The 15,045-nt window shown below is 48.9% G+C and overlaps 1 long non-coding RNA gene across 1 annotated transcript in view; it reads left to right on the top strand.

Moving 5' to 3' along the window:
• Positions 1–11,439: 11,439 nt before the first annotated feature.
• LOC117203813 (uncharacterized) overlaps positions 11,440–15,045 on the top strand; it is a 51,102-nt gene continuing 47,496 nt past the window's right edge. Inside the window, exon 1 of the long non-coding RNA XR_004486715.2 lies at positions 11,440–11,676. This is a non-coding gene — a long non-coding RNA (uncharacterized LOC117203813). The remainder of the gene's footprint in view (positions 11,677–15,045) is intronic.

Here is a 15,045-nt window from a genome sequence, read left to right as displayed (position 1 = left end):
TGAGGCCAAAGCTCCGCTCCCCAGAACACCAGTCACTGCCTGAGGGCAAGGTGCCTAGGGTGTCAGCAGATTTTGAGGGCTGCTGCTAGTTCTGGCTCTGTGAACAAAACCCAGGGCCTTTTACCTTCCGAGTGTTGATGGTAACTTCCAAGGTCCACTTCATTTCTCTGAGCCCCTACCCTGTATTATAAAAATGTGCAAACACAGAAAAATGGAAAGTTTATACTGCCCACACTCTGTGCCCACCACTGAGACTATACTTGCTTCATCATATGTCCATCCCTCTTTTCCTCTCTCCACCCAGCAATTCATCTTACTTTTTGGATGCATTTCAAAAGTAAGCTGCGAGTGTCAGTTCACTTCACCCCTAAACCCTTCGGTAGGCATACCATTAACTATATTATGGTTCTTTTGTTTTCGAGGTAAAATTTGCTTGCAGTGAAACTCACAAGCCTTAAATGCACTCTTCTGTGAGTTTTGACAAATTCAGTCACGTGTAACCAAACCACTGTTAAGATATGGAACATGAATTTGTTTCTTTCGAACTGAGTCATGCTGCATCTTTCTGAGGACTTTGGGGGAAATTCCCATGGGTCTCAGAAGCAGGAATCCATGTCATCTTCTTTCCCTCTGATTTCTGGCTGCTTGGAAATTCTGAGATACGTTTGTGGCCTGCTTCCAGCATGTGTACAGGACATGTTATGCATTTCTGTGTCATCTTACTCTCCCTTCTCTGCGATTTCCTTGTCTGTTATTTTTAAATCCTGCTGAGGTATATACAACTCTACAAGCTGGTTCTCAAATCCTTTTTTTGGAACAAGACTGAAGGAGTTCTGCATAATCATAGTGGAATTTTCAAGATATTTCAATGGTTTGTGGTGGCCAAATATGTGAAATTGAGGCTGTTCCAGTAAATCTGGAATGAATTGATACCCTATCCACAGAGTATGAACCTGTGTGTAGAGTATGCATGTGTACACACAGTGTTGGAGGGCACACATACGAAGAATTCTTTTCTTGGTCCAGACACTGGCATTGGCAGTGAAACCATCAATTCCAAACCCAAAGAGCCCACTCACCAGTGGCCTTGCTGCCTGGGACCCCTGCAGGCGGAAGCTTGGGAGGGGATGGCGGTCTGAATAGTGGTCTTGGAGGGCTGGAACAAGCCATGATGATGGTGACGTGTCTGGGACCAAGCTGCCCAGCCAGCCAGCGCTTCCCCACCGGAGCTCTTTGGTCTGGGCTTATCTGCTGGTGATTTCCCAGGTCCCGCCTCGCATTTTCTCCCCTCATTTTCGCTCGTGGGGAGCCCCTGGGCCAGCTGCCGAAGACGTCCCACACAAGCCTTCAAGTTCCAGGTCATGGAGGGCGGCAAGGGTGAGGATGTGGGGTGTAGAGAGGGGAGGAGTCTCAGTAAAAATGGAGGAGAAACCTCCGCAGCTTTTCTCTCCTCAGAACATTCTCTGAGTCTGTCTTCCAGAGCATCTGTGGCAGACCTCATTCCACTCCTATTTAGGAGACTGATTGGAGTCTGTCTCTTCACTAGACTCTAATCTTTTCTGTTTTTATCCAGCATTGAATACTAGTTGTTTAAGGAATGAAGGGTTTTTTTGGTTCCGTTTTGTTTTCCCTCATCTTTGCACAGAAGGTGTGAGAGCAAGCGCAAGGGATCATCCCTGGGCAGGGAGCAGGCTTGGTGGGGGAGGTCTGGGGTCCTGGTCTGACAGGTCTGACAGAGCTACACAGAGCACATCACCTGGGATGAGGCGCCATCTTGGAAGAGGGGAGACTCGGTCCATCTACAGAGAGAGTCTTACGGAGCCCTGCTGGCGACTCCCTCCTAAGGAGGAAGTACCCACAAATTCCAAACATGGGCTCAGAAGTTTTCTGAAACAATCGCCAGGGATCCAAAATTTCAAAGACAGTGGAAGATTCTAAGGCTTTTATATATTACATATATAAATAGAAATATATATATATTTATTTAAGTTTAAAAAACCATACAGAAAACATATGAATATATTCACATTGCAAAGAAATGGCAACCAGCTCTGAAATATATGGAGTAAAAAAGGGTAAGGCCCTTTTCCTTGTTCCCTTCTCCCACCATCCCGCCCCCAGGTGGCCACTTCTGACAACTGGCCACCGTCCCTCCCTGCATTTTCTCTGTATTTTCATGGAAATTGGGTACATAGAAGAGGTTTTGTTTGATGCTCTACATTAGCAGAGCTAGATTGGTAATATTGTTTGGCAACATGCTTTTTTTTTTTCATTTTATAATATATGTTGGAGATCTTTCTGGATCAGTGCACCCAGCATTGCCTCATTCATTTTAATGCCTTCACAGCATTCCATTGTATAGATGTTCCATAACTGATCTAACCAGTCGCCTGTGGATGGACATTTTTTTTTTCTTTACAATGCTTTGCTCTCACAAAGAATGCTGCAATGAATATGCCTGTTCATGTAATTTCATACCCGTGTGTGTATTCCTAAACGTGGAATTGCTGAGTCAATTGATCTTTCGATGGATGTTGCCAAGTCGTCTTTCTCTAGAGGTAACCTCGTTCTTTTTAACTGAAGGATATTCAACACCAATATTTAACCAACATAACCAGTTAGAGATGAGATGGAACCGTAGCTCAGAATGTGGGAGCCAACACTGCCTTCTGCCCATGGTTGGGGAAGGACTTGACTCCTGCTGGGAGCTCAGTGGCAAGAGGGGGGTATGTTTGCTCTAGATAATCCCTGAGGAAACCATCACTGGTCAAGAGCTTTACAGTTTACAGAGTAGATTTCTGTGCATAATCAATCTCACTTAACCCTACTGAATGAGGAAGGGCCATGTTACTCATTTTCATCCCATTCTACAGATGAGAAAACTGAGGCTCGAAGGAGTCACACTCAAGTGACTGGCATGACCAGGGTCTGAGACTCCAACTTTCAGGTGGTTTTCCACTGTGTCAACAGCTTTCCCCTTTTTCTCTGGGTCCCTTCCTCTGCCTCTCCAATCCTTACCACCCGCTATACACCAAATCCTCCCCAGACAATGCTGCCCTCAGGATCACCCCCAAACGCAACTCCTCAGGTTCCAATAAACCCAGGAATATGCAATGAGATTAGAAATGGTTCCAATTCGCCTGGAACACATCCCTGAGGCTGTCTCAGTGGGAGAATTTATACCTTCTTATTGCTCAGACAGGCTCAAGGACAGATGTGAGGCCTGGACTCCTTCCTACCCAGCCCCTCAGCCCTCAGGGGCAGAAAATTAGTTACTTAAGTTTAGAGGATAAATAACTGGGAGGAAAAAGATGCATAAATGAATTCATGTGTAGAAAAGCAAAAGACCTAGTTTATAAAGGTGCCCACTCTTCATCAAACCCAATGTAAAAACACTCAGGACTTTTTTCAGGTCTTCATTTCTTTATGCAGACTCCTGTGTCACGTAAAACTTAAATACATTTGCATGCTCTTCTCCTGTTCATCTGCCTTTGTCAGTTTAATTTTCAGATCCATCCAGGGACCTTAAGAGGGTCAGGAGAATTCTTCCCTCCCCTACAGTCCCCTGGTATTCACACACTTGTGTAATTTTTGTTTCCCCTTGAACCTGGGCTAGACCTAGTGACTCACTTCTAAGGAAGAGAATACAGCAGAAATGAGGGGAGGTCACTTCCGGGGTCAGGTCACAGGAGGACTGAGTGCTTCCCAGGTCACTCACTTGCTCTGAGGAAAGGCAGCTGCCATATTGTGAGCCGTGCCACAGGGAGACCCACAAGCTACGGAACTGATGTCTCCCTCAAGAGCCAGCAAGGACCTGAGATTGCCAACAGCCATGTGAGTGAATTTGGAAGTGGATCTTCTCCCAGCCAAGTTTTGGGATGACTGCAGCCCCAGGCAACTCCTAGATTGCAGCCTCCTGAGAGACCCTGACCCAGAGGCCTGGATGCCTGAGCCACAGAAACTCTGAGGTAATAAATTCTTGTTAATTAAGCCACTAAGTTTGAGGGTAACTTGCTACTCAGAAATAGGTACCTAATACACATTCTACGGCCTATAGTTTCCTATTGCTGGATGTCTGGGCTGTGTTTAACTTCTCATTAATACAAAATCCACTTTAGTGAATATCTTCCTTTCCAACATGCCTTTTCTGAATTTAGGATCACTTCCGAAGGGTGATCCCAGCAGGGAGATAGTTGAGGCCAAGATTCCAATATGTATGGTTTTTCATAAGCATCCCCAAATTGCTGTCATGTAAGGAAGGGAGTGACCAAGTTGGGCCACCAGGAGCATCCAGGTCCCCGTTCCCACACGCCCTTGGCCACATCTTTCTTGGTCTTCCTGGTCATCTATGACTCCAATAGCCATCAGGTAATGATAGCACTTTCCCCTCCTACCTCTCAGGGTAGGCAACTTGAAATCAAAATCACGTCCATGAAAAGTCCCCCAGAGCCTGCACAGTGCTCTGAAGGCTGAGAGAGGTTAGGGTTTTTCTTAGACTCTCGGGATCTCTCAGAGCCTAGCCCCTTTCCATTTCATAGAAGAGGAAGCAGGGACTCAGAATGGCCAGGGCTGTGCTCAGGGTCCCATGGTAATTCACGGCAGGGCAGGGACAGGACAACCCAGGTCCTTTGCCTCCCTGTGTAGAGCTCCTCCTGACCTACTCAGTCTCCCAGCTTGCCTGAACCAAACATCCAGACAGAAGCGGAGGTCTCTCCTGCAACCCCTAAGGACTCAGAAAATCTACACATTTTAAGAAAAGCTGGCCCCCAATCCTCCTTCTTTTGCTGACCTGGCCACCCAGCCAGCCACATCTCTACCCCATGTGGCTCTGCCCGGCTTGCTCCCACATCTCACGGCAGGGGGCCCTCAGCTCCCACCTCCTCCTCTCTCCAGGACCCCTCTCTTAGGCCATGAACCCTGCCTGGGCTGTCTCCATCCCCTTGTCATTGTAGCCAAGAAAACAGGAAGTGTCTGAGTCACCCGCTCTCCCCTGGGCTTTAGCTGTCTGGGCCCGAGTTCTGGAGTCAAAGAAGGACAAGGAGGAAGCATGTTGGCCTCACAGAAGCCAAGACTGTCTGTGGAGCCCACGCATCCAGCACTGCCTTGCAGCTCGTGGGACCCCAAAGAGCCAGTGGTCGAGGGACTCCCCAATTCTTGGGATGAAAGAAAGCACTCCCTTAAGACATGGAATTCTTGTGTTGGCTCTGCTTCCCACCAGCTGTGGGCCATGGGCTTGTCTGATGGTTCTTAAGCTTGGTTATATCTTAGAATCACCTGAGCTCCACCCCCAGAGATTCAGACAAAAAAAAAAAAAAATTACTTGAGGCCTAAAAGGATGTCATTGTCCTTCAGTTAGGATTTTAGTGAGCTTCTGCCAGGCATCCAGGATCACCTCAGTCCAGTTTCAAGGCTGAAGAGCTCATGACTTACCCAGATAATCAAAGCCAGAATATAGAACTTGTGAAGGTCAGTTTGTTTCTGGTTCACTCTTATCCTTTCTTTTTTTTTCTTCTTCCTCTTCGCGCCACGTGCAGCTTGTGGGATCTTAGTTCCCCAACCAGGGATTGAACCCTGGCCCTTGACAGTGAAGGTGCCGAGTCCTAACCACTGGACCGCCAGGGAATTCCCACCCTTACTCTTTTTTTAAAAAAAATTTTTATTTATTTTTGGCTGTTCTTCGTTGCTGCCGGTGGGCTACTCTTCTTTGCAGTGCATGGGCTTCTCATTGCGGTGGCTTCTCTTGTTGTGGAGCACGGGCTCTAGGCGTGCAGGCTTCAGGAGTTGTGGCTCATGGGCTCAGTAGTTGTGGCACATGGGCTCAGCTGCTCTGCTGCATGCGGGATATTCCTGGACCAGGGCTCGAACCCGTGTCCCCTGCACTAGCAGGCGGATTCTTAGCTACTGCGCCACCAGGGAGGGAAGGGCCACGGCCAGTTTTTTTAAGTTGCCTTCATTAGCAAGGTGGGTCTGAGTCACCTAAATCTGCCTTTACGGAAAGTAAAGTTCCTCTCCAATTCAATTCTAACATTATAGTGTTCCTACTAAATTTTTTGATCCTATAACTGTACCCCATTTTTTTAAAACTGAAAAGATGAAAAAAATGTACATAAAAATGTATTTATTTGCTTTTTCTGAAATTAAAAAAAATTCAAAACAACAATACCAATATGAATAAAAAAAAAAAAAATGCAGCCAGAGACATCCATCCAGTATTGCCTGACGTGATGGCCCAGGTCTATGCAGTTCTTTGGGACCTCACTATAGTCTTTCCTCAGGCTCTTGTGGCTGGCCCAGTGCAACACCTCTCCCCTCTAGCTAAAGGGCAAGTGAAACTAGGGGTTTCCTTCTAGGCTTTAAGTTCAACTTGCAAATCTTGATATTCTCTTTATGTGCAGCAAATTTTAACAACCTCCTTTTAGAGGTCTTGCAATAATGTTTGGTCCAGTGTATAAACTCAATCAAATATCTTAAAGTATTTTAAACTTTGTTTAAAAATGAGACTTCCGGGCTTCCCTGGTGGCACAGTGGTTGAGAGTCCGCCTGCTGATACAGGGGACACAGGTTCGTGCCCTGGTCCGGGAAGATCCCACATGCCGCAGAGCGGCTGGGCCCATGAGCCATGGCCACTGAGCCTGCGCGTCCAGAGCCTGTGCTCTGCGACGGGAGAGGCCACAACAGTGAGAGGCTCGCGTACCACAAAAAAAAAAAAAAAAGAGACTTCCTATTTCAGTACTCCATTTCTAACTTAACCAAGAAGAGCTTCCTTCCTGAGTACTAAGTAATCCTTACAAAACCAATTAAGTTAAACTCATAAAAAAAAAAATCTAAATTAAATAATAGTAAAAGTTAAAATATGGTGAATTTAAAGTTCTCTTATAGGTTCTAGTATTGTATATAAACTCGTTAAGCGTTCAACTTAAAACCCTCAGTTTAAATTACTCAGTTTTACACTTTCAATGGTTAAAGGCCGTCACTCTAAAAGGCCAAATTATCTTATACATTACAAGCATTATAAGTGCCGAACATATACAGATTACTTCTTAATATCAAGGTCAAGTATGTCATATCCTTTTTTTTTTTTTAATATTTAGTTATTTATTTTATTTTTGGCTGCATCAGGTCTTAGTTGCGGCATGCAGGATCTTTCATCGTGGCGCTCGGGCTTCTCTCTAGCTGTGGCGCTCGGGCTCTGTAGTTGCCGAGCACAGGTTTAGTTGGCCGGCGGCGTGTGCAATCCGGTTGCCCAACCAGGGATCGAACCTGCGTCCCCTGCACTGGAAGGCGGACTGCCAACCCCTGGACCACCAGGGAAGTCCCAAGTAGCCCGTATCCTTGGTGCCAAATTGTACACACACTTCCCAGTTCTGGTGCAGCTCCCCTCTCAGGCTGATACCCTGATTGCATTTTGACTCTTAAAATGGGTGTGATGGGCGGAATAATACCACTGCCCCAAAGTTGTCCATATCCTAACCATATTCACCCAGAACCTGTGAATATATAACTTACATGGCAAAAGGGACTTTACAGACATGATTGTTAAGGATCTTGAGATGGGAGATTAGCCTGCGTTATCCAGGTGGATCCAATGTAATCACAGGTCCTTATAAGAGAAACAGGGAGGCGGGAGAGTCAGAGGGAGAGTGGCGATAACAGAAGCAGAGGTTGGAGTGATGTGATTGCTGGCTGGCAGGGAGCCATGAGCCAGCATGGCTCTAGAAGCTGGAGGACGTAAGGAAGCAGATTCTACCCTAGAGCCTCCAGCAGGAATGCAGCTCTGCAACACCTTGATTTTAGCCCTGTGAGACCCATTTGGGATTTGTGTTATCTGGGACTGTAAGTTAAGAAATTGGTTTTGTTGTAAGCCGCTAAGTTTGTGATAATTTGTTACAGCAGCAATAGGAAACTAATAACTCTATACAAATAGAATTTTTCATTTAGCCCTAAGGCCTCTGAATATGTGACCCTAAGATGTTTAAATATCCATTCCATTGAACTTTAAGGACTTGGCCTCGTTCAGTGTGGCCACGGAAGCGCGTACTGACGTGTGATTGTTTTGGTTCATTTCTAATCAGAAGGCGTTCGCATCCTACAGCTGATAGTCCTAGGTTCCTGGAAGATGGTGTCTGACGCTACTGGGCTTATTGATATTCAGGCACCTGAGGACAGTGTGAGAAGTTGGTTCTGGTGGCCATTTGATGAGACCAGTTACCCCCATTCATTCCTCAAACACTCCTGGAACACCGTGCAGAGGGACACGGTGGTGCAGGGGACCGGGTCTGGACCCTTAAAGCACTCAGCTGTAGAGGGAGCCGCAGACAGTCATCCTGACATGGTGTGGTCAGAGCAGGGACAACCAGTGTGCAGAACATTACTTAGCACAGAGGAGCAGGAGAGGAGGAGGTGGTCAGGGGCTTGGAACACATGGGCTGAGAAGGGACAGCACACAGGCTGTTTGAAATGAGGCCTGGCCGGGCTGGGAAACACAGAACCAATGGCGGTCATTTCCTTGGTGGGGAGGGGAGGGGGGTGAGGAGACCCAGGCTGGGGCTGGTGGACATCACGCTGAGCCTGGTCCTTCCATCAGCTTGCACTCAGGTAAGCTGGGTTCCAGTCCTGGCCCTATCTTGTGACCTCAGTTTCTTCATCGGAACAGTGTCATTCATGCTAGAATCTTCCTCTCCACAGGGAGGCAGGAGACCACCAGGAGGATGGAGGATGGCCTTTGTCCAGGAGGCTGGACTGCCAACTTCAGAAGATAAGCCGGGCCCCAGCCAGTGCAGCCACTGGGGGTCTGAGCCCACCACTCACCTTTGAGGAAGTCCCCTGCCTGCTTCCTACTCCTCAAGGCCCAGATCCAGGCCTTAACTGGCATTGATGACAAAACTGGCGACCCAGTGAATGGTATGTGAGAAACAGGAGTCAGCTGCCAGCCCCGGCTGAATGAGCCAGACTCTGGGAGTGGGGTGTGCCTGTGTGTGGAGGGGTAGTTCTGGGAACCTGAACCCTAGAGGACCCTGGAGCCCCACTAAGGTTGAGAATCTCTGGGTTACAGGCCCAGGATTCGAGGCTGGGTCCACATGGGCTGACCCACCCCCTTTCACTGACAGGCACGCGCCTCACGCCTGGCCTTCGTTGTGGTAGCATTTTCCATGTGTGCCTTCCCATGGTGACTTCGGGGTTTGTGCATGGCCCCTACACACTCACACAGTCACACTAACAATGTTGTGTCACACAGACACATGGACTTGTTTTCTAAGGAGGGCTGCCAGAATTAGCAAATAAAAATGTAGAACACCCAGTTAAATTTCAATTTCCGATGAGCAGCTTATACTTTTTTAGCATAAGTATGTTCCAAGGATTGCATAGGACATATTTATACTAAAAATATAATTTGCTGTTTATCTGAAATAGAAATGAACTGGCCATCCTCTATTTTACTTGTAGCCCTACTCCTTAGCCCTGAGGCACCTTCCTGGTTTTTCAGACACACTCATGCCCCCTGTAGACACACACTGATGCTGTAAGCTCAGTTAGGTGGTGGGCGCATCTCTCTGCCTCTGCCCTGGGAGATGCCCAGCCTGAGCCCAGCATCACTGGCTGAAGTACCCAGGGAGGCGTTGCAAAAATCTTCGGCCTTGAAATGGCCTTGAAGAGTGGGAATTAAGCCTGGAAGCTGTCCCCATGAAGCGGGCCAGGCTGGGAGGGGCCTGCCTCTGGGCTCCAAACTCCATTAAGCTCCCATGGAAGGGCGAGGGGTCTAGCTCCACCTCTCCCCTCCCCCGTCACCCCTCTGCACCTCCACCTAGGTCCCTAGTATGGTAGGAGGGCTCAGGATCGATGACGGTGAATCTGGAGGGTGTTTTGGAAACAGACACGGCGAGATAAGGATCACTCCAGTTGGCTCTGTCCCAGATTGAATCATCAAATCCAGGGCTTCCTTTGGCCCTGTTTTCCAGAAAGAAAGGCTGACAGCCTGCAGAGGGCACCCTCCCCCCACAGGTCCTAAAGCCCACCTCTCCATGGTGGCGGTGGTGGCAGTGGTGGGGGGTGATGGGGTGAGTTTGGGAGATAGGTCAGGCCCAAGAGGAGGACACACACCCAGGTCTGAGGATGGGTGAGACCCATCACCCTCCTTCTAACATAAAGTATTGTGGACGCCCCTTTTATCATCTTGAAAAGAAAGTCACAGATATTACAACCAATCCAGACACATAATTAAAAAACAAATATACTGCCTTAATTGGAAAGTAAAGGAGAAATTAAAAGAAAGTCATTGACAATAAAATAAAATTTTTTTTAGCCTGTAATGTTTAAGCATCACTATACTAGGAAGACCTTGGCATGTTTAATGACCCCTGGCTTTAGCTATAAATAGAAGCATTAAGAACGTAACAGGTGAAACGCAGGTGAATTCAGGGGTGTTGTTTTGGTGAGTCAAATACCTGACACAATTTTCTGAAAGAGGATATTTCTTGATAAAATTCCAAACTAAGCCAAGTACGCATCTCCCCTTGATTTATGTAGTAGCTGCATTCCTAGAAAATTAGGTGTATGCTTTTAAAGCCGTACAACAAAACACTTTGCGTTTATATGTAGAACAGAGTTAAGTTCTCAACTTGGAGATTTAGAAAGGTTTTTCAACAGCTGGGGACCAGGGACAGTTTTTTGTTGCAGGACAATTCCCCTGCCCACTAATTGTGCCCCATGCCCCATCAGTGTGACAACCAACACACAAACCCACAGCTCTATAAAACCTGTCCTGGGAGCAGTATTTGCTCTCTGAGGACCAGCATCAGGAGGCCACACAGGGAACCCAGAACCCCAGCTTCCAGCTAGAACCCCCTGCACCCCAGCCTGGGCTTACCCCACCCCCAGTTTACAGACACCCTCTGAACTCAGCTAGCCCTGGGGTCTGTTCTGAAGATGGTGGCTTTGGAGGTTGTTTGGGGTGGGAGAAGGGAGGCAAAGGTACAGCACTGACTCAGCCTCTAGGTTCGCTTGCCTCCAGGGATTGTGCCTGGAGTGGGTGGGGGAGGTGACAGCCATGTGTCAAATTGTGGTGGACAGGGAGATGCGCCCAGATCCTCCTTCTAGGAAGGACTTGCTGCCCCAGCGGTTGGGAGTACTGTCAGGCCTTCTGGGATGGCTCCAGCTGCCAAGAGCTCCTTCACTAAGGTTACAGCCCTTCCCAGGTGGCCCACATCGCCTGACTCACTGAGGCAGGAATATAAAGGCCTGTCCATCTCAGCCCCACTCAGGACACCCCTCAAGGGCACATGTTCTCCAGAGCGCCCACGGGGTTGGATCTGCACCACAGCTCAACTTCTCCCTCTGCCCACACCTGGTTCGTCCCCTCCCTTCCACAGGTGTTGATCCAAGGGCCTCCTTAATAAACACTCTGCACCTAAAGCTCCATCATTTTTTAACTTTTTTTTGCAGTACGCGGGCCTCTCACTGTTTTGGCCTCTCCCGTTGCGGAGCACAGGCTCCGGATGCGCAGGCTCAGCGGCCATGGCTCACGGCCCCAGCCGCTCCGCGACATGTGGGATCCTCCCGGACCAGGGCACAAACCCGCGTCCCCCGCATCGTCAGACGGACTCTCAACCACTGCGCCACCAGGGAAGCCCTAAAGCTCCATCTTAAAGTCTTCTCAGAGAACCCAACCTGTGACACCTGGTAATGAGCCGTGTTGTTGAATTGTGTGACCCAAGTCCTAGAAGGGAGCAGAGGAAAGGGGGGCTCGTGCCTGCTGGGAGCATCTGGGAGGGCCTTGTATTAGTCAGGGTTCTCCAGAGAAACAGAACCAATAGGATGTACAGGTAGATATATAGAAAGATTTATTATGAGGGATTGGCTTATGCAGTTACGGAGGCTGAGAGGTCCCACAACCTGCCGCCTGCAAGTTGGAGGCGCAGGAGATCCAGTGGTGAAGTTCCAGTCCAAACCCCGAGGCTTGAGAACAAGGGGAGCAAGTGGTGTAAGTCCCAATTTGAGTGCAAAGGCCCTAGAACCAGAAGCACCGATATCCAAGGGCAGGAGGAGATGGCTGTCCCAGCTTAAGCAGAGAGCAAATTCACCATCCTCTGCGTGTTTTTTCTATTCTGACCCTTAATAGATTAGATGACGCCCACTGCATTGGTGAGGGCATCTTCTCCACTCAGTCTCCGATTCAAATGCTAACCTCTTCTGGAAACACCCTGAAATAATGTTTTACCAGTGATCTGGGCATCCTTTAGCCTAATCAAATTGACACATAAAGTTAACCCTCACAGGCCCCCAGAGGAGGTGGGATTTGGGCCATCTGGAAGGACTTAGATTAGGAGGAGAGGTTGTTTCAGCTGATCACGATTGTCATCATTGCTAATAATGTGCCTTTGTGGTAGGTGCTTTATTTACACATTTCACCTGAGCAGGGAGGCCTGTGGGGGAATTGTGAGGTGTGGAACACCACTGAGGCCCTGAGGGGCTCTGATGGAAGACAAGGCTGGACTGAGTGGGAAAATGGGCTTTATTTGGAAGGCAATGGGGAGCCACTGAAGGCTGTAGAGCAGGGAGAGGTGTTACAGGATCGGCATTTTCAGAAAGGTCTCCGAGGTACAAATGCATGGTGTGTTAGAAAAGTGTGAGGCTATTGCTGACTTCCAAGTGAGATCCTATGAGGCCTGCCCAGAGCAGTGGCCGTGCGGATGCACACGGGAGATGACTGGGTGTGGAGGTGAGAGAGAAGCAAGGGTCAGAGGTGACCCCAAGCCCGGCCCCAACCCAGAACTGAGCATGTGGAGGATGCCACTGGGCAAATGTGGACAGCTACAGGGACCTCCATGGTTTTCCTTAGTCAGGGGAGGAGGGGAGCTTACCCTGTCCAGGAGACCCATCAGACCTGAGGCCCCCCAGCCTCCCTCTATGGTTGACCTGAGAGGAGGGACCAGGAGAACAAGGGCTGGTATAACAAGGTAACACGAGCTAATGTAACACAGAGCACCCTCCAACACCCCATACCCCATTTAAGTGGCTTAACCCAATAACAATATTCATCCTCATAACTGTCCAATGCAGGTGTTCCTGGTTGGCAGGTGGTTCTTCTCCATGGTGACCAAGGCTCCTTCCAGCTTGTGGCTCTAGGAGCCTCTAAGGGCCTTAGTGTTCCATGCACTCAGTGGATGGATGGGGAAACAGAGGGACACACCCTCTTCTTAACAACCTTGACTGGGACATGGCACACCACTTCTGCTCACATTCCACTGGTGAGAACCAAGCATGGGGCCATACTAGATGAAAGGAGAGCTGGGAAATGTAGTTCGGGCCAAGGCAGCCATGTCCCAGGGAAAACTGTGCCCTGAAGAGAGAGAGCATGAGTGTTTGGTTGACAGGTAGCCACCTTTGGCCCAGTTGGGAGCGGACCTGGCAGCAGGAAACGCCCTCAGTCTCCAGCAGGCTTCTCGGAACACTTTACACAGTGAGTGTGGAGGGCACCTTGAGGCACCTGTGGGTGGGATGGGCCTGCAATGGACTGGGGGGTCGTGGTGTGCGTGGATCGTGAGCCCTGTATGCTCCAAGGGTGATGTGGCGCTTGGGGGCTGGCACTTGTGGGCTCTGTGTGTTTTGTATGAGGGCTGTATTAGTTTTCCGTGGCTGTGTAGCAAATGATCACAAACTTAGCAGCTAAATCCACATGTATTGATCAGCTCACAGTTCTGCAAGTCAGAAATCCAGGTGGGGATGGTTGAGTTCTCTGCTTAGGGTCTTGCAAGGCCAAAATGAAGGCGTGGCTGGGCCCTTATCTGGTGGCTCTGGGGAAGAATGCACTTCCAGCCTCATTCAGGTTGTTGGCAGTTTTCAGTTCCTTGCTGTTATAGGACTAAGATCCCATTTCCTTGCTGTCTGTCATCTGGGGTCACTCTCAGCTCCTAGAAGCCACTCTTTGGTCCTTGTATGTGACCCCTCCATCTTCAAAGCCAGTGATGGTGAACTGAATCCTTCTGGTGCTTCAAACCTGTTTGATTTCCCCTTCTGCCACCAGCTGGCGAAAATTCTGCTTTTAAAAGGCTTGAATGATTAGATTAGGCCCACCTAATAATCTCCCTTTTGTCATATAACATAACATAATCATGGGAATGATATCTCATCATATTCACAGGTACCACCCACACTCAAAGGTTGGGGGAATCCTACAAGGTCAGGGTCATTGGAATTCATTCTTAGAATTCTGCTTCCCACAAGGGCTGGGTCTGAATGCCTTTTTTTTTTTTTTTTTTTTCTGGTACACGGGCCTCTCACTGTTGTGGCCTCTCCCGTTGTGGAGCACAGGCTCCGGATGCGCAGGCCCAGCGGCCATGGCTCACGGGGCCCAGCCACTCCGCGGCATGTGGGATCCTCCCGGACCGGGGCTCGAACCCGTGTCCCCTGCATCCACAGGCGGACTCTCAACCACTGAGCCACCAGGGAAGCCCTGAATGCCTTTTGATCCTAGCTTCCTCCTTTGCAAAGTAGATATTAGGAGGATTAAATGTATTCATATACTTAGGTATTTGTCAAGCACCTACTCTGTACCAGGTGCAGTTCTGCACACTGGAAATACAGCTGCAGACATGACAGGCAAAGATGGCATGTGCACGAAAGACCCCAGCAGCATATCTGACATCCCCATCTGCGCTCGGGCAGCGGTCACAGAGTCTCTGGCTTTACACTGACATTTAAGGCCCTCATGCTGAGACCATTTCTCTCCCCTGGTCTCCATGCCTTCACCATCTCTCTTAATCCTGCCACCTGGCACAGATAGCCTCCTGTGCCTTCCCCCAGGCCCAGGAGCAGACATCTCCCTGTCACTGGGAGGACATAGTTGCCTCCCCTGAGCTCAGGCACACGAAGTGATGGCAGTAGCAGTGTCTCCACCATCAGCTCCAGCCAGGGATTCAGAGAATTCATCCACAGATGTCTCCTGGGACATTTAAAGCAATTATGAAATATATGTATCGACTGACTACTATGTACTGGGTCCACTTCCTTCAGGTAGCCTTCCCAGACTGCCTGTAGCAGGCCATGATC

Source organism: Orcinus orca, chromosome 2, assembly GCF_937001465.1.
Source record: "Orcinus orca chromosome 2, mOrcOrc1.1, whole genome shotgun sequence".
Lineage (NCBI taxonomy): Eukaryota > Metazoa > Chordata > Mammalia > Artiodactyla > Delphinidae > Orcinus > Orcinus orca.
Note: the sequence above shows the minus strand (reverse complement) of the source record. Positions and strands in the feature narration are given on the sequence as shown.